We start from the raw sequence: 19728 nt of genomic DNA, 5'->3' as shown, positions 1-19728 counted from the left end.
CTGTTGATTTTCTGCAAGCATTCTGAGGAGTTTTAATTCATTCTTTGTTTCTTTGTTAACCTAACATGTTGTCATCTTTAATTTCTGTTGTCTTTTCAGGTTATTCAAGATTTCCCTCCCCAATTATTCATATTTCCCATTATCTCTCCCTGTACAGTGTCATTATTGCATCTAGAGACCTTCTTTGTCACATGTGAAGTCTTTTTGCATATTTGTAATGCTTCCAGCCATGCCTGGGACAGGGATCTCTCTCATTAGTGCCCTTTCTGTCTGCACATTTGTCTGCTTTATACAGAGATGCTGTTGCTTCAGAGAACTTGGCTAATCTTCAGCAGCCTGGTTGTATTAACTCTAATGCTGACATTTCTGTCATTCACTTGATGGGTTTAATGATGAGGAAACATCTGTGTTACTCTCTCCATCATCTCCTTAATAATCTGATCCTTAGAATACAGTGAAAGGACAGATTCAACACTTTTTTGTTTGTTTGTTTGTTTGGTCTGTATTTTCTCCTGTTTGTTCCCTGTGCCACCTGCCCTTTGGAGCTTCACAAAATCTGTTTACTCCCCCATTCCACACGAATGCCCTTCCTGTGTTGAAAAACCAACACTGGGAGTTCCCGTCGTGGCACAGTGGTTAACGAATCCGACTAGGAACCATGAGGTTGTGGGTTCGGTCCCTGCCCTTGCTCAGTGGGTTAATGATCCCGGCGTTGCCGTGAGCTGTGGTGAAGGTTGCAGACGCGGCTCGGATCCCGTGTTGCTGTGGGTCTGTCGTAGGCCGGTGGCTACAGCTCCAATTCGACCCCTAGCCTGGGAACCTCCAAAGAAATAGCAAAAAGACAAAAAAAAAAAAAAAAGAAAAAAAAAAAAAGAAAAAAGAAAAATCAACACTGGATCCTATTTCCCTTGACCTTCTAATAGGAAGTCATTTTACGCTGTAATTGTAAGGCATTATCTCTGTTGCCAGTAAATTCCTGAGTAATCCTCTGTGTTGACCTGCACAGGTTTTCTAGATCTTATTTTCCTTTATCAGCTCTCGGTGGAGAAAGTCAGTACAGAGACTGTAGTACTGAAAAATTGCCGAGTTTTTAACCTTCTTGGCATGGCACCAAGCTAAATGTATTGTCTGGATTTCCTTCCTCTTACCTCTTTGGTGTGGTGGTGAGGATTTGGGGGCCCAGGGGCCCCTTGTAGATGCAGGAACAGCAGGTGTAAACCTCTCCTGCAGGTACTTTCTGAGCTGCTTTATCTAAAGCCATTTTCCAGGCTCAGGCAGGTCAGTGATGAAGGACTGTGGCTCATGAAGAGTTTAGCCGCTGCCTAGGCAAGAGAAAATGCTGGAAGGGAGAAAGATCAGGAAAAAGCAACCCGGGCTCATTGTCATTCTTCATATTGCCCATCAAAACTTAGGGGCTTGCTTTGGAAAAACAGGACACTAACTTCTGATTGGTGAGCCACAGAATTCCAGCTGATTCAACCAGAATATTCTGTATACCTGTGAGGAATGACAATATCTATCTTGCCTCTCTCAGATTTTTAATGGAAGCTTCAAATATATGAAGTATGTAAAATTGCCTTGCGAAGAAAAGGACTATTATAAATGGCTATTATATTGATGATGACATGAATACTACAAACCATTTACATTTTTTCATGTTATTAATAGGATAGATTATTAATTGAAATGTTTTACTTTCCATTTTGTTCTTTCTCTTTCATAAGGAATACGTGAATAATCATTTGCTTAATGACAGAAAGTTAAATTCTATAGGGGAACTCTCTCTCTCTCTTTTTTTTTTTTTTTTTTTTTTTTGCTTTTTAGGGCCGAGTCTCTAGCATATGGAAATTCCCAGGCTAGGGGTCGACTCGGAGCTACAGCTGCCCGTCTACACCACAGCCACAGCAACGTGGGACCTGAGCCTCCTCTGCAACCTACACCACAGTTCACAGCAGCACTGGATTCCCTATCCACTGAGCGAGGCCTCATCATCATAGATGCTAGTCGGATTGTTTCTGCTGCACCATGGCAGGAACTCTAGGAGAACTCTTTTTTTGGAGTTCCTGTAGTGGCGCAGTGGTTAATGAATCCGACTAGGAACCATGAGGTTGCGGGTTCGATCCCTGACCTTGCTCAGTGGGTTGACGATCCGGTGTTGCTGTGAGCTGTGGTGTAGGTTGCAGACGCGGCTCGGATCCCGCGTTGCTGTGGCTCTGGCGTAGGCCAGTGGCTACAGCTCTGAGTAGACCCCTAGCCTGGGAACCTCCATATGCCGCGGGAAGCAGCCGTAGAAGGCAAAAAAAAAACAAAACCAAAAAACCAAAAACTTTTTTTTAAATTGAAGTATAGCTAATTTACAATATTATGTTAGTTTCAGGTGTATATCAAAGTGATTTGATTACATGCACGCGTGTGTGTGTGTGTGTTTGTATCTATATTCTTTTTCTCAATTATTTTCTATTATAGTTTATTATAAGATATCAACTGTGGTTCCCTGTGCTATACAATAAATCCTTGTTGTTTATAGAACACTCTGGGAGATCTCTGGTGGCTCAGCAGGTTAAGGATCCAGTATTATCACTGCTGTGGCTCAGGTTACTGCTGTAGCACGGTTTGGATGCTTGGCCCAGGAACTTCTGCACACTGCAGGAGTGGCCAAAAAAAATAAAATTAAGTAAGCAAATAAGAACTCCTTGACCAGCTAATCATAGGCCTGCTGATAAATGGAATCTAAAGTGTGAACAATCTTGGAATTTTGTCAGAAATCAGTTTGTCTGATTCAGCTGACTGGTAATCACCAGCTACCTTCAGAATTTGACATGAGGCAGATTTACTGTCATCGACACACAAAACATCTCGCATCTGAACTTGGACATTGCCGAGCACTGACAGGGTTTTCCCAGCCGTTGCTGGCAGATGGTGTCTGCATTCTCTCTGGTCTTTCCTTGTGCATATTTTCTAAAGGTGATGATTAGTTATTAGAGCACAGGACAAAGCACTTATTTAGGTAGCTGGGCTGACTCCATTAGTAAGAATTAAATTTAGGAAGAAAGAAAAGTGCTGAGTCAATTGAAAGCTAAGCTATTCTCATAATTAGGGAGACTATTTAAAGCTCATGATACACACCCAAGGTTTTACCTTCTGAAATTTTTTCTCTTAATGTGGAAACAGTGTCTCCAGGAATATAAAACTCTGGTGTTTGTAATACAAGGACCATCCAATAGCAGGTTCATCTGCAGCAGTTTTTAGAAAAGATTGTAAAGTATTTACTCTGAGAGTTGGTACATAAATAAATATGAATATAAATGTCTTTATCCCTTCCTCCTCCTCACACTCATCCTTTCACCGAATGCTACCCCTCAGGCCACTGAGTTGTTCTGTTTTCTGGTTTATCTGGTTACCTCCACCACGAGCAGGAAATCACCACCTTTCTAGCATTGCTCTGACTTCTGGTCCAGGCTGCTCAGGTGATAACCCCTGGCCTGCGGTCACCCCTGAGGCTCAAGGCTGCGGCAGCAAAGACAGTGTTTGTCACATTGGAAGCTGATAAAGCAAGGAAGGAAGAATAATACAACGAAGAGAAAGTCTCCGGCAGCCCCCAGGGGCTAGATTGAAATAGAAAAATACAGCCCATTTTGTTAGAGCTCACTGGCTCTGAAAAGCAGGAGTTTACCAACCTAGTTTTGTTAGCCAGTAAACCACAAACAGGACAAACCATAAATACAGCCTGTTCTGAATAGCCTGCAAGAAAATGCTGTCCAGAAGATCCATTTGGATCTTTGAAATTAGGCCTTCTTTGAGCTCTTTTCGTTTCCCTCAGACAGGAAGGCAGCAACTTGCCCTTTTTTTTGTTTTGTTTTGTTTTTGTTTTAAATTTTCCTGTGCCTGTAGAAGCATTTCCATGCAGCATTACTGATAAAAGCCAAATATAGGGAACAAAGAAACACCTAGGAGTTCTCTGGTGGCCTAGCAGTTAAGGAATGGGCATTGTCACTTCTGTGGCTTGGGTTTGATCCCTGGCCTGATAACTTCCACATGGGCACAGTTAAAAAACAAATAAACAACCTAATTTTCTAGCATTAAGGAAATAGGAAAGTCAGTTATAATAATTACCTCAATGGGATGATGCAGAATAACAAAAAAGAATAATAAAGAATAAGGTGGGGAGTTCCTGTTGTGGCACAGTGGTTAACGAATCTGACTAGGAACCATGAGGTTGCAGGTTCGATCCCTGGCCTTGCTCAGTGGGTTAAGGATCCAGCTGTGGTGTAGGTTGCAGATGTGGCTCAGATCCCTCATTGCTGAGGCTGTGGTGTAGGCCAGCGGGTTCAGCTCCAATTAGACCCCTAGCCTGGGAACCTCCATATGCCGAGGGAGCAGCCCTAGAAAAGGCAAAAAGACAAAAGAAGAAGGTGGCAATGAAGGATAATTTTTGTGATAGCATATGAAATGAAAATGAGAACTGTTTCTCAAAGAGGATGCCTTTGCTGAAGTATGTGTATGTATGTTGAATAAACTGAAGGAGAACCTGGAAGGGGAAAATACAGCCCACTCATTTGTATGATTTGATCATAATGTTTTTAGGGTACATTTTTGTCAGGCTAAAGAACAACTTACTTCATTCACTCAGCCTCCATCCAGACAGTGGTCCAGAGCGTGGGGACATAGATAACAACCAATAAAAGGCAATTTTTCTGGAGTTTACCTTTCCAGGGTTTTGCAGGATATAATTTTAAAAATCATACTTTCCCCCTTGATCAGAAGTTTTAGCACAAAAATGATGCAGCAGCTGAGGAACAGTCAAGGTTCATCACAAAGTTCATCTTTCATAGCTCATTCTGCCTTTTCATTTCAAAAGCAGCAGCAGCCATAATAAACCATCACCATTCAATGTCTTTAACTTCTGGTGATAAGGTACCATATTCTGGGCTGGAGGTTTCTAATGTTCTGAAGTTTTTTGTCATTAAGTCTAGCTTGGCTGGTTTTTTTGGGGGGAGGGCGGCTACAGATGAGGAAAAATCCCCAATGTCTAAAGACCTGAATTTTCTTTCTTCCTACTGTAGAATGGTTGGTTCCATTGACACTTAAACTTAGAACATGCTGTCTGCTCGAGGTGCTCCGTGAGGTCAATAATGAGCAACGTGGGAAGACTTCAGAAAGCCCTTCTGTTGAAAAGTGCATTGCGTTGTGTCCTCCCAAAAAGATAGGGGGAAGCCCTAGCATCTGCTACCTGTGAATGTGACCTTATTTGGAAATAGGGTCATTGTAGATGTCATAAAGATGAGACCCTTAATCCAATCTGACTGGCATCCTGATAAGCAGAGGTAAATTTGGACACAGAGGCAGTCAGGGAGAAGGTCATGTGACAACAGAGGCGGCAATTGGAGTGACAGAGTTTCAAGCCAAGGAATGCCAATGACTGGGGCAAAGAGAGATTCTACCCAGAGTCTAGCCCTGCTGATACCTCTGGAACTGTGAGAGAATAAAATTCTTTTTTTTTCTTTTCTCCCCCGCCCCTGCTTTTTCCTTTTTGGCCACAGATTATCTTTATCCCTATCCTGGAAATCAGAACTTTTATCCCAGAAACTTCTCCAGAACTTCTCTTTTTGTCCTAGAACCTCTCTTTTTTCTTTAAGTCTATAGTTTACCAAGATTAATTGCAAAAGCAAATGTGCAAATTCTTTGTGTACCTTGGGATGGAATTTATCTGGGCCTCCCACTGAAATAAATTTTCCTCAAGAGTGGTTTTTTCTCACTGCTGTATCCCCATAACCTAGAGTACTGCCTTGCATAAGTAGGTGCTCACTACACTTAAAAAAAAAAAAAAAAAAAAAAAAAAAACTTTATTGAGATAACATTCACATACCACAAAATATACCCTTTTAAATTATACAGCCGTACTGTATAATTACAGTATAACTGTTTAAATTATACTGTGTAATTTAAAAGGATATGTTTTGTGGTGAATGTCTATTCAGTTCTTCTGCCCATTTTTTCATTGGGCTATTTGTCTATTGTTGACTTGTAATTCTGGATGCAAGTCCTTTATCAGATATCTGATCTATGGTTGTACTATTACTTTATTGATGGTGTCTTTTGAAGGATAAAACTTTAAAATATTGATGTGTCTAGGGAGCTCCCGTGGTGGCGCAGCAGTAATGAACCCACCTCAGGTTCAATCCCTGGCCCTGCTTAGTGGGTTAAGGATCCAGCGTTGCTGTGAGCTGGGGTGTGGATTGCAGATGTGGCTCAGGTCCCGGGTTGCTCTGGCTGTGGTGTAGGCTGGCAGCTGTAGCTCCAGTTCGGCCCCTAGCCTGGGAACTTCCATATGCCACAGGTAAGGCCCTAAAAAGACAAAAGACAAAAAAAAAAAAAAAAAAAAATTGATGTGTCATATTATCTAGTTGTGTTTTTCTTATGTATGCTTTTGGTGTCATATATAAGAAACCATTACCCAATCCAAGGAGAATTTCCTCAGCTCTGCCTTTGGGCTTTAATGTGCCATCAGCCATGGAGAACAGGAGCTCTGGACTGGATTGCCTGGGTTTGAATTTTAATTCTGCCATTCTGCAGCTGTTTGAGCAGGTAACTTAATCTCTTTGACTCTGTTTTCTCAAAAAAGTTCTCTTTTTTTCCTTCTCTTTTGGAGCAACTGTGTTTATTTTATGAAGGCCATATCCTTTTAAATCTTTCTGAAGCAAATCTTTTTGAGGGTATTAGTGACTATGATTAAAGCGGCTTTTTTTGTTGTTGTTCTTTTTTTGGTTGTGTGCCTGCAGTCTACAGAAGTTCCCAGGCCAGGGATCGACCAGAGCCACAGCAGTAACAAAGCTGAGTCCTTAACCTACTAAGCCACCAGGGAACTCCAGTTTTCCTTTGTTCCTTAAACTAACCTTCTGGGAGTTCCCGTCGTGGCTCAGTGGTTAATGAATCCGCCTAGGAACCATGAGGTTGCACGTTCAATCCCTGGCCTTGCTCAGTGGGTTAAGGATCCAGTGTTGCCGTGGTGTAGGTCAAAGACTCGGCTCAGATCCCACATTGCTGTGGCTCTGGCGTAGGCCGGCGGCTGCAGCTCCGATTGGACCCCTTGCCTGCGAACCTCCATATGCAGCAGGAGCGGCCCTAGAAAAGGCAAAAAGACCAAAAAAAAAAAAAAAAAAAAAAAAAAAACCAACAACAACAGCAACAACAACCTGATCTTCTGTTTGTTTATCACGGTGCTTCTCTTTCATGCATTGCTTTTCAGTGTCTCAAATATAGGCACTTTTGGTTACCTATTCGTTTTGATTTCTGAAGGACTCTACTGATGAGAGTTTGGGTGCTTTTCTCCAGAGCTGTCCATTGACTGAGAGGGAGGCTAATGAGGCATCTGAGTAGGCAGGGTCTGGGCACGTCTCCCTATGGGGCGGGTGCATCGGGACTCTGCAGGCAGCATAGGGAGGAGGGCTCTATCCTAGACGTGCAGGGCCTGGGAATGGAGTGTTTCCTTCTAGGGCAATCTTCAGATTCTCTTGGCTCTGCTTTTTTCAGAGGCTGACTGGTGAAACCCTGTGAGGACAAATCTCTCTCAAGAGAGAAGTTTTCTGGCATAAGCTTGAGATCTTTGGTTGTTTTTTTTTTTTTTTTGCTTTTTTTTTTTTTTTTTTTGCTTTTTGGGGCCACACCCTCAGCATATGGGAGGAAGTTCCCAGGCTAGCGATTCAATTAGAGCTACAGCTGCCAGCCTACATCACAGCCACAGCAACACAGGATCCGAGCCTCCTCTGCTACCTACACCATAGCTCACAGCAACGCCAGATCCCTGACCTCCTGAGTGAGGCCAGGGATGGAACCCACATCCTCGTGGATACTAGTCAGATTTGTTACCACTGAGCCACAGCAGGAGCTCCCGAGATCTTTCTTTAATGTGTCACCCGAAGGCTGTGCATTGGCCCATCCTGTCTCTGCGTTCCTAGGCTCAGAGCTGGAGCTTCTCCCATGGCCTCTGAAAGTCCTAGACTTCCTCAGTTTCTAGAGGAATTCTTCTCTCTTTCCAGTTCCATCCATCTGCTTTCTGTCTTCCAGGAATTCTTTAGAATGACTAGTCTATTCACAGTTCCATTCTTATTTTTCTAGTGGTATCATTATTTTCTTTCATCTGTTCATACATCTGGCCTGCCTTTCCCTTTTATTTTATTTGTTTATAATTGTGAACTTTAAAAAATTATAGTTGATTTACAGTGTTCTGTCAATTTCTGCTGTATAGCCAAGTGACCCAGTTATGCAACTATATATACACATTCTTTTTCTCACGTTATCCTCCATCATGTTCCATCATAAGTGATTAGATATAGTTCCCTGTGCTGTACAGCAGGATGTCATTGCTTATCCACTCCAAATGCAACAGGTTGCATCTACGCCTTTTATTTTTATTTTTCGTTTTTTCAATGGGAACAGAGGAACGAGGGGAAATAGATGTAGGTCCAGTCTGCCATCTTGAACGAGAAAGTTTTCTTTTTATTCTTAGCTTATCTTCTATTAATGAAGATAATTTCCCCCAGAAGATTGATGTGAATGTATTTGCTTTGTGGACTCTGGATAGTCCTTGGGATAATGGTGACCCTCGTCTCCAGGGCTTGCCTCTTTAGAGAGTTCAAACACTTTGAAAATCAAGTGTAGGAGTTCCCGTCATGGCTCAGTGGTTAGCGAACCCGACTAGCATCCATGAGGACATGGGTTCGATCCCTGACCTCGTTCAGTGGGTTAAGGATCTGGCATTGCCATGAGCCATGGTGTAGGTCACAGACGTGGCTCAGATCCCAAGTTGCTGTGGCTGTGGTGTATGCCGGCAGCTATTATAGCTCCGACTCGACCACTAACCTGGGAACCTCCATATGCCGCAAGTGCGGCCCTAAAAAGACAAAAAGATCAAAAGGAAAAAAAAAAAAAAGAAAGAAAGAAAATCAAGTGTAGAAACATCCCTCTTTAAGAAACACCTAGGGACTTGGTCTGTTACTACAGCATCCTGCTTCTCTCAAGCTTTGAGATAGAGTAGGTGTGTTAAGTAGCTATGATTAGAGAACAACAAGACAAGCATCCCTCCCCCAAATATCTACTGTATGACCATCTGTCAAAGGTACCTAAAATAGCCTTGAATCATCAGGAATGTCCATATAACAATGCTAGTATCCTCATCAAGAATAAGACCTTCTGGGGAAAAAAAAAAAAGAATAAGACCTTATGGCTTAAACAAGTAATAACAGCCAACATCTTTGCCTGGAAGCTTGGTTTTATCAAAATATGAAGGGAGACATTCTACGGAAGAGGAGGGTAGAATGTGACCAAGACTCCCTACAAGGGGAGAGAGAGGCTTCTCCGTTATTCTGTGTGCCAACTCTGGCTGATACCCTACTGCTTCTGTTTCCTGCTTTGAAATAAAATACTGAAGGGAATTGGCAGCAGGAAGGTAAGCCCTTTGCATGTATAGGCACCATACATAGGAGTTCTTTAAAAATAGGTTGAGGATAGAAAAAGCAAAACCACAGTTATGAATTGTCAGCATTTCCTTCAGGCTAAAAACCGAAGAAGGCCTCATATTTGGAATCCTCCTAATTAAAATTCAAAGCAAGGAGTTCCCATCATGGCGCAGTGGAAACAAATTTGACTAGCATCCACGAGGATGCGGGTTCGATCCCTGGCCTAGCCCAGTGGGTTAAGGATCCAGCATTGGCATGAGCTGTGGTGTAGGTCACAGACTTGGCTCAGATCCCGCACTGCTGTGGCTGTGGTGTAGGCTGGCAGCTGCAGCTTCGATTTGACCCCTAGCCTGGGAACTTCCACATGCTGTGGGTGTGGCCCTAAAAAGACAAAACAAACAAACAAACAAAAAGAGAAAGAGATTAAAAGCAAACTTTCCCTACCCACTTACCAAAAAGGGGAGTTCCCTTGTGGGCTCAGCAGGTTAAGGATCCACTGCTGTGGCACAGGTTTGATCCTTGGCCCCTGAACCTCTGCATGTTATGTATAGCCAGAGCAAAACAAAATAAAAAACCCAACCCAAACCAAGCAACCACAAAAAAAAAAAAAGAAAGAAAGAAACCAAAAAACCTAAAGTACCACAGCCCTAGTTACAAAAAATGCCTTTAAGCAGTTTCTGAAGTAGAATTGCATGTGTTTGTTTACATGTCTGAATGTCACATTCTAGAAGCTTGATTCTCCTACTCCCACCATTGCTGATAAAATAGATTGAAAATAAATTTCTAATTTTTTTACTCCAGTGGTGTAATATTTACCAAGGATATACAGAACCGGATTTTCAATCAATTAATCTAGTAGTGTTAGAATTAGCAGCCATTATGGAGTTCCCGTCGTGGCGCAGTGGTTAACAAATCCAACTAGGAACCATGAGGTTGCGGGTTCGGTCCCTGCCCTTGCTCAGTGGGTTAACGATCCGGCGTTGCCATGAGCTGTGGTGTAGGTTGAAGACGCGGCTCGGATCCCGCGTTGCTGTGGCTCTGGCGTAGGCTGGTGGCTACAGCTCCGATTCGACCCCTAGCCTGGGAACCTCCATATGCCGCGGGAGCGGCCCAAGAAATAGCAACAACAACAACAACAAGACAAAAGACAAAAAAAAAAAAAAAAAAAAGGAATTAGCAGCGATTAGAATCGACTTAATGGCTGCTTTCATCCGTTGGTCCTTTTTAATCAGGCCAGAGCCATGTTTGGTTTGTTCCAGCTTGAAGCAGCCAGGGAGTTGCCACAGTGCGATTTGCACTCCTGCTGACAGCAAAATGTGGCACTCCCAAGATGAGAAGGCATTATTTTAAGTTTCTCTCCCTCGCAGGTCCATCTGACTAGGTGAGAACTGGTGTATACAGAACCCATTGAGGACAGGCCGGCCCCTCCCTGCTCACCCATCTCCGTTCTGCTGAAGCTCACCCCTCAGGCACGTCGCCCCACGCTTCTCTGTCCTCTCCATCTAGACTTCCTCCCTCAGTGTTGTGGGCCAGCCTCATGGCTTTCAGTACCAACTCCATGGCTCCAGTTTGGATGCCTAGCTCCTCGCTCCTCTGGACTCCAAATGTGTTTATCTGCCCCATCCTCCACTTGGGTGTCTGGCGTTGTTCCCTTTTCAGATCCTTTCAACCCGTTCTTCCAGTTGCTCAGTCATCTTGGATGTTTGTCTTTGTTTCACACCGCACATCCCATCCAACAGCAAATCCTGCTGGCTCTACCTGCAAAATAAATCAGCAACCTGGCTCCTTCTCAAGACTCTGCTACTGCCTCGATGCAAGATGCCAGCCTCCCACCTAGAAAATTGCACAAGCTTCTAACTTATCTCTCTGCCTCTGACATTCTCTTCAACACGGAGGCCGGAAGCCGAGGGAATTAATCCTGAAACACCTCTCAGCTCAGAGGCAAAGCCAGAGATCCTGTGTATTGACCTCCAAACCGGTGCGGCCTCCCTCTGCCTCCCTCAGCTTGCCTTCCAGTGCTCCCCCCTTTGCTAGCCATGATCACCTTCTTGCTGTTGCTGGAACATAAGACATGTTTCTCCTCAAAGCCTTTGCCTTTCATGTCCCCTCTGCCTGGAACTCTCTTCCTTCAGACATGCACAGGTTTCATTCTTTCATCTCTTTTAAGGCTTTGCCTAAATAGGACCTTCCAAGTTCATGAATTCTTCAGCAATTTCGAATCTGCTGTTTAACCTATCTGTTGAGCTTTTGATAGCAAGAGTGTTACCTTGTTATTTTTACATTTGTGCTTGGTTATTTTTCAAATCTTCTAAGGTCTTTTTTTTTTTATTTTTCATTTTATGGCCATACCTGTGGCTTGCAGAAATTCCTTGGCTAGGGGTCGAATTAGAGCTGCAGCTACAGGCCTATGCCATAGTCACATCAGATCTAAGCCACATCTGTGAGCTACACCATAGCTTGGGGCAACGCCAGAGCCTTTAACCCATTGAGTGAGGCCAGGGATTGAACCAGCATCCTCATGGACACTATGTTGTGTGCTTAACTCACTGAGCCACAATGGGAACTCCTGTTTTTTGTGTGTATATTTAAATCTTATATCTTACTTTTTCCTTTCTTCCTTTAAATATTTTAAGGATGTTATTTTATATTTGTGGGGTTTTTTTTAAGATTTTAAGATAGGTTTCTTTTTGTAAAATCATAATCCTAATAATAACTTGGCTGAGCAGGTACAGCTGGTGGCACTGAGGGACCCAGTGGTTTCTCAGCTACAGATCAGCTGCAAAGGCTCCTGGGCCACTGGCCTGACCACCCAAAGATTAAGAGGTGGCAATTTCAAAGTCACATGTTAGAAGAATCCCAGCTTGACCACAGTTTCTGATAGAACCTGATGTCCTCCAAAGGGGGCCTAAATTTTGTAGGGTGGCCCAAGGGATGGGCGATGCCACTGATGCGGATGGAGGCTGTTGAAGTGGAGGCCACTGATGGCGTTGAGGAAGAAGAGGACAGAGGCAGCAAACTGGCTTCAGAAGATCAGGGTGAGGGCAATGAGTGTGACCTGGTTCCTGAGAAGGATAGGGAAGCTCAGGAGCCCCCCGAAGGAGAGGGTGAAAGAGACAAGGAGGAGGATGGAGCCCATGGCCCACTTGTGCCATGAGCGGAGGTCCTCATACACCTGGGACACCAGGAGGAGAGCCAAGCCAAAGATGGCGGCCACCACGGCCAAGGTGGCCGTGCTATGGGCCAGGGCCATGCCCCAGGCCAGCCGGGGCATGTGGGCCTGACTCAGGTGTCTGAGGCAGTGTGGTGCAGTCTGGTTGGAGGCCATGCACAAGTGCCATAGCCCAAATTGGGGTCTTTGGCCAGGAGCCAGTGGCCATCACAGATGGAGATGGGGGAGAGGATCACGGACCGGGAGGTGCACAGGGTGGTGAGGGTCCAGATGAAGAACTCAGAGGAGGACTGGCGGGGCCTGCTTTGGGCCAGCAGCCTCCGGGCCTGCACGCCAAGGGTGGTCGTGCTTCGAGGGGCTGGGCCACGTGCTCCTGCCTCATTCCTTTGTGCTTCTTGGCTGTGGTTATTTTATATTCGTATGCCAGAATTTCATTATTTGAAAATCTTGGGGACCTGATTCTCTTGTCTTTCTTTTTTTTTTGTCTTTTTGCCTTTTCCAGGGCCGCTTCCCCCAGCATATGGAGATTCCCAGGCTAGGGGTCGAATCAGAGCTGTAGTCTCCAGCCCACACCAGAGCCACAGCAACTTGGGACCCGAGCCGCGTCTGCAACCTACACCACAGCTCACGGCAACGCTGGATCCTTAACCCACTGAGCAAGGCCAGGGATCGAACCCGAAAACCTCATGGTTCCTAGTCGGATTCGTTAACCACTGCGCCACGATGGGAACTCCTCTCTTGTCTTTCTTACCTATTGCCTTTCTTCACCGTGCCTCTGTGTTTTATAATTTGAAATTCTAAGTTCAGGCTTGTCTGGCTTCTCTCTGGGGGCTGAGGAGAGGTTTTCCAGTAAGGATTTATCCCTGCCTCTGCCAGGTGTCTGAGGTTACTACCAACCCAGGACCACTTTAAGGTAATTTCTCCCCTTGGGGCTAATTGGACCAAACTTCTAGTGAAAGGTGGAGCCCAGACCTGTGAGGAACAAACCTATGCTTGTCAATTCTCAAGGGAAAATTTTTTCTTCCCACAGAGCACAGTGGCTAGAATTTTTTTTTTTCTAGTTCATTCTTTTACCCACAAGGATCTGTCTCTTAAAGCTTTCTGGTTTTATGAGGCCTCTTAGCTCCAACCGTTCAACTTGAAGGCCCCCAAGGCTCTATCTGCATTGTATCCATGAAACTCACATCTCTGGGTTCTACAAATCAGCAGATAGCTCCAGCAGCTGCCACCTCAGCATCAGTTTTCAGGCTTTCTGTTTGTTTTCTGCTTGGGGGTATTTTCTTTATTTTCTTGTGAGTGCAGCTGTGTATTAAAAGGTATTTGCTGTATTTTACTCTGTTGCCATTTTGTGAGACACAGAAATCCAGACTTTTCCTTTGCAGGTATAATACCATATTTCCTGTTTATAATCTTCATCTTTCATGTGAACCGGATCATAGACTTTAAGGTAATAATCCATGGATATTACACATCCATGGGGTATACAATAGTATTTAATTATACCCTATATTGGATATCATCGCTTTTGTAAATTAGCCAAAAATGTGTGTTTTTGTGTTTTTGTTTGTTTTTTTAGTGGAGAGGGACATGTAACGTAGTACAGAGTAGTGGAAAGAGCCTATTCTCTATCAGATACACCTGAATTGGGTTCCAGTTATTGGAGAGTTTAGCTTTTCTGAGCCTCTGTTTCATCTATAAAATGGAGATAACAATATGCAATTGAGGGGTTTTAGAGGATTAACATGAGTGCCTGTAAAGTGCCACAGACACTATGAAATCAATGGGAATTTTTGCACGTGTCAGTTGTACTTTTCACATGACACTATATTTGTGCTGATGACCTAGCCATGGGACGTGTCATGGGGAGAACTGTCTTCAGCTTGGAGGTTGTGTCTGGGAAGATGAGGAAGGCTTCTTTGAAGAAGTGGCTTTTGAAATTCCTGTTGTGGCTCAGCAATAATGAACCTGACTAGTATCCGTGAGGTAGCAGGTTTTTATCCCTGGGCTCGCTCAGTGGGTTAAGGATCCTGCGTTGCCACGAGCTGTGGTGTAGGTCCCAGATGTGGCTCGGATCTGGTGTTGCTGTAGCTGTGATGTAGGCTGACAGCTATAGCTCCGATTTGATCCCTGGCCTGGGAACTTTCATATGCTGCTTAAAAAAAAAAAAAAAAAAGAAAGAAAAGAAGTAGCTTTTGAGTTGGGGATGGGCTGGGTAGGGCAAGTTGGTGGGTGTTGGGAAGAAGACTGGGAAGAGAGGGCCTGGAGGGTTATTGTGATGGACTTGCTCTCCTCTCCAGAGGTGTCTCTCCAGGAATTTTTAACACTGGCTCTGCTTATCATTTGAACAAGTCTGTGTAACATTTACGCATTCGCCGCAGTCCTAGGAGACCTGCTTGGGGTGGGGGGGGCATGGAGTTGTTCCTATTTGGTTGACCTAATTTATTGGTCACAGCTACAACAGCGACTTTTTCTAAGATCCAAAGTGAACTCAACTGCAGTGAAATGGAAAGAGAAATATATAGGTAATATATTTCCTCCTATTCTCCACAGGGTAGTTCTGGGCAAACCTTACCAAAAAACAAGGCAGTTAAGAAGTAAATATCAGAAATGTTGGCTTCTGGCTGTCATATACAAGATTTCTTTCTTTCTTTCTTTCTTTTCTTTAATACACTCAGCTCCAGCCGAGATGAAAGCTGTCAACTGGTTTTGAAAAGTCATTCGTCACTGAGAACCATGGTAATTCTGTCTCTTTGAAATCGGGATTTAAAAGTTGCAAATGAAAATATGAGTACATCCTTTTTTTCAGTGACATGTTTTCTAGATCCTTCTCTTACTCGGGTCCTTTCACTGAAACGGTGGTAACTCTTTGTGTTTTTTCTCTTAAGTTGCTCATGCTTATGTTAAACAATTTCATAAACCAATGGGTATTCAGCGTATTGTCTGAGTCTGGGTCGAACTGTCACTTCTTTTGCTTGTGTTTTTGTTTTTGTTTTTTTGCTTGTTAGGCCTTCGTCTGTGGCATATGAAAGTTCCCAGGCGAGGGGTCAAATGGGAGCTACAGCTGCCAGCCTATGGCACAGCCACAGCAACACTGGTTCCTTAACCCAATGAGGAGGCCAGGGATTGAACGCGCATCCTCATGGATACTAGTTGGGCTCACTTCCAGTGAACCTCAAGGGGAACAGGATCTTCCTTTCCTTTTTTTTTTCTTTCTCTTTCTTTTTTTTTTTTTTTTTTTTGAACTCTTACTTCTAGGGTGAAGTATAAATGTCAGTTTTTCTCCTGATCATGGTGTGTGTAGACCTTATTCTGAGAGACATATCCTACTTGCAGTTCTAATGATGTAAGTAACGATATATGCAATGATCACCACAAATATGAGCTTTTTTAAAACCTAAAATTATTAAATGTTAGTAGTTGAGAAATTAGTAAACTGGAAGTCACGTATTGTCAAGCTATGTTTTACGACTGATTTCTTCCATCAAAATGTTTACAATTTAGTTGGGGAGAAAAAAAAAATATATATATATACTTGGAAAAATTAATTGCTCCTATAAGGAATATGCTGCCTATCATCTAAGTGGTGTCAGAATTCATGGGCATATCTGCCACTTTAAGAAGGTTACTGGGAGTTCCCGTGGTGGCGCAGTGGTTAATGAAAGCGACAAAAACCATGAGGTTGCGGGTTTGGTCCCTGGCCTTGCTCAGTGGGTTAAAGGATCTGGCGTTGCTGTGAGCTGTGGTGTAGGTTGCAGACGTGGCTCGGATCCCACGCTGCTGTGGCTCTGGCGTAGGCTGGTGGCTACAGCTCCGATTCGACCCCTAGCCTGGGAACCTCCATATGCCGCAGGAGCAGCCCAAGAAATGGCAAAAAGACAAAAAAAAAAAAAAGAATGACTGAATGTAAAAATAAAATACATGCATTTAAAAAAAAAAGTTACTAAATTATCATAAAGTTTGGGCCTTAGAGTATTTGAAATCTCCATAAAGTAACCATTACTCCAGAGTAATTGAGCTTACCTGCAAGTAAGCATTTTACAACCCATTTAAAAAAAAGACTAAGTTATGTTATTTATCAATTAAAATGACATCTGGCTCCTTATAATAGAAAGTTCAAGATAAGCAGTGCCTAAAATGAGATAAAAGTTTATTGCCTCCTTGGAAAAACTGATTGATTGGCTGATGCAGCAGCTCCATGTCTTCAGGGAGCTCTCATTTTCTAGAATTTGGCTCACATCCTCAGGGCCTCTGCAGGGTTGAAGTGGCTGCTGAGGCTTTGGCCCTCTGGTCCAGTTCTAGGCAGCAGAAAGAAAGGAAGAGCAGGAGGGCAAAAAGTCCTAGCCAATCGCTCCTTTTTATCTCACTGACCAGAACTTAATCACATGACCGCACTAGCCTGCAGGTGGTGCTGGGAAATGTAGTCTTTTAACTGGGCACCTGGTGCCCCTAATAATTATCTGAATCTTGTGATTAAGGAATAAGAGGAAGAAAATCACTGAATAGACAACCAGCAGTCTGCAAGTCACCCTCACCTCACTCTCTGAGCCTCCCTCTTCCTGCATCCGTGACCCTCCTCCCTTTCTTGTCCTGGTCCTGACACAAGATGTGTCTCCTTGTTACTTGTTGAATACATTGCTGTGCTCTGGCCTTCTCTGAGCTCGCCCTCTTTGTCCAGCTCACTCACTCTCTGACCCCATCCCTGAGCCTTACCCCATCTCTGAATCAGCATTGTCATCACTGCCATCCAAAGAGAAAGGCCAGTTGGAGTGAGGCTTCCAGGATGGTCTAGGGGGTGTGACGCATGACAGAAAGCACAGGGATGGAGTGAGGCTTAAGAACAAGATCAGGCCAGAAACATCAGGAGTCAGAAATAATCGTTCTACACATGGGTTGGTATTTTTTTTAAAAAAACTGCTATGGTAAAATGACCACGTCAAAATATCTAAGCCTTCCTTAAAGAATAAAATCACAATTGTATTCGATTACAAAGATAAGATATGTGCCCAGTTAATTAAAAAATACAGATAAGAGAGGAAGGGAAAAAGGAAGAGGAAAAAAAACTGCCAAAAGGAAGAAAAATTATTCTCACCAGTTTTCACCTTGGGAGGGGCATTTCTTTCAGATCTTTTCTTATATAAAGGTGATCCTTGCAGAGTCTATCCATCCTTATGTAATGATGCATGTACTTGTACTACTTATGGCATTTTGAACGTGTTAAACCTTTTTTTTTTTTTTTTTTTTCTTTTTGTCTTTTTGCCATTTCTTGGGCCGCTCCCGCGGTATATGGAGGTTCCCAGGCTAGGGGTCGAATTGGAGCTGTAGCCACTGGCCTATGCCAGAGCCACAGCAACGCGGGATCCGAGCTGCTTCTGCGACCTCCACCACAGGTCACGGCAACGCCGGATCCTTAACCCACTGAGCAAGGGCAGGGACCGAACCCGCAACCTCATGGTTCCTAGTCGGATTCGTTAACCACTGCGCCACAACGGAAACTCCAAACCTTATTTTAAGAGCCCTATTTTACCACTCAAATTCAACTCTACCTTTGATTGAAATTTTTAGAAAGCTAGTGAGCCTTTCTCTGTGAATTCTTTTTGTTTGTTTTTTTATTTTTTTTTTTTAGGGCCAAACCTTCGGCCTATGGAGGTTCCCAGGCCGGGGTAGAATCAGAGCTATAGCTGCCGGCCTACACCACAGCAACAGCAACGCCGGATCCCAGCCTCATCTGCGATCTACACCACAGCTTACGGCAATGCCAGATCCTTAACCCACTGAGTGAGGCCAGGGATCAAACCCACCACCTCATGGTTCCTTGTTGGATTCATTTCCACTGCGCCACAATGGGAACTCCTCTGTGAATTCTTTAATAGTTTTCCTCCCCTTTAATGAGGACATAAGGCAACAGGAAGGCAGGCAGAGGCAAGCAACAGGAAGTCAGGCAGAGGCAAGCAGCAGGAGAGGCCATGACTCTATCAAGAGAATCAGATAAGGCAGAGCCTCCTTGCCTGCCTGCTTGCATATCTCACAAGCGTTGTATCTTAATAAATCTATTTCTTGCCTAAAACAAACAAACAAACAAACAAACAAAAGAATTGGGCAATTCAGAGGTTGAGTAATAAGGAAGGAGGGTCTTCTTAGTAACCCAGGGTAGAACATGCTAACTTCCCAGAGCTATTATGGAGGATTGGGGCCGCAGGTTTCAGATCCAGAGTCTCAGGACTGACTCTAAAACTTGGTTTCTGGAGTTCCCCAGTAGCTCAGCAGGTTAAGGATCTGGCATTGTCATTGCTGTGGCTCAGGTCTCTACTGTGGCTTGGGTTCAATCCCTGGCCCAAGAACTTCACATGCCATGGGTGTGGCCAAAAAAATATTAAGGGAGTTCCTGCTGTGGCACAGTGGGTTAAGGATCCAGTGTTGCTGCAGCTGTGGCAAAGGCTGCAGATGCAGCTCAGATTCAGTCCCTGGCCCAGAGAAATTCCATATGCCATGGGTGTGGCTGAAAAAGGAAAAAAAAATTACAACCCATTTTTCCTTCATATAAAATGGGAATAATAAGGACTCTTCCTGCAAAGAGAGTTATTATAAAGATCAAAAGGAAAACATATGTCAAAACATAATTTAACCCATGAGATATTTAGCATGTATTTAAACTTTCTTTTGATTTTTATTTATTTTATTATTATTATTTTTTGGCTACACCCATGGCAAGTAGAAATTCCCAAGTGAGGGACTGAACCCATACCACACCAGTGGTAACCCCAAATCCTTAACCACTAGACTACCAAGGAACTCCCTAAATACATATTTTATTTATATTTATTTATTTATTTGTCTTTTTAGAGCTGCATCCACAGCACATGGAGGTTTCCAGGTTAAGGGTCGAATCGGAGCAGTAGCTCCAAAGCTACACCAAAGCCACAGCAATGTCAGAACCAAGCTGCGCCTGCAACCTACACCACAGTTCATGGCAACGCTGGATCCTTAACCCACTGAGCCAGTCCAGGGATCGAACCCGAGTCCTCATGGAACTAGTTGGGTTCATTAACCACTGAGCCATAATGGGAACTCCCCCTAAATATGCATTTTATTTATTTTTTTCCCTAA

General features: G+C 43.7%; 1 protein-coding gene and 1 pseudogene across 12 annotated transcripts in view; one reads left to right on the top strand and one right to left on the bottom strand.

Moving 5' to 3' along the window:
* The window catches only part of KIAA0319, a 103127-nt gene that overhangs the window by 12355 nt on the left and 71044 nt on the right, over positions 1–19728 (top strand). For 2 of the 12 annotated variants that reach the window (XR_014809744.1, XM_084967578.1), the window contains exon 1: positions 5342–5474. The exons of 9 other annotated variants lie outside the window; for them this stretch is intronic. The gene's annotated coding sequence lies outside the window, so the exon portion shown is untranslated. Of the gene's footprint in view, positions 1–5341; positions 5475–15299; positions 15361–19728 lie in introns of those variants that run through there. One more of the 12 variants, XM_084967573.1, reaches the window with a different exon arrangement.
* On the bottom strand, positions 12361–17339 carry LOC100738264 (voltage-dependent calcium channel gamma-like subunit pseudogene; annotated as a pseudogene).

Source organism: Sus scrofa, chromosome 7 (assembly GCF_054392235.1).
Source record: "Sus scrofa isolate SSC_HxYL_T2T_F1_AM1 chromosome 7, Sscrofa_HxYL_maternal_Yorkshire_Landrace_v2.0, whole genome shotgun sequence".
Taxonomy (NCBI): Eukaryota; Metazoa; Chordata; class Mammalia; order Artiodactyla; family Suidae; genus Sus; species Sus scrofa.
This window is presented reverse-complemented; position numbering and strand designations above follow the sequence as displayed.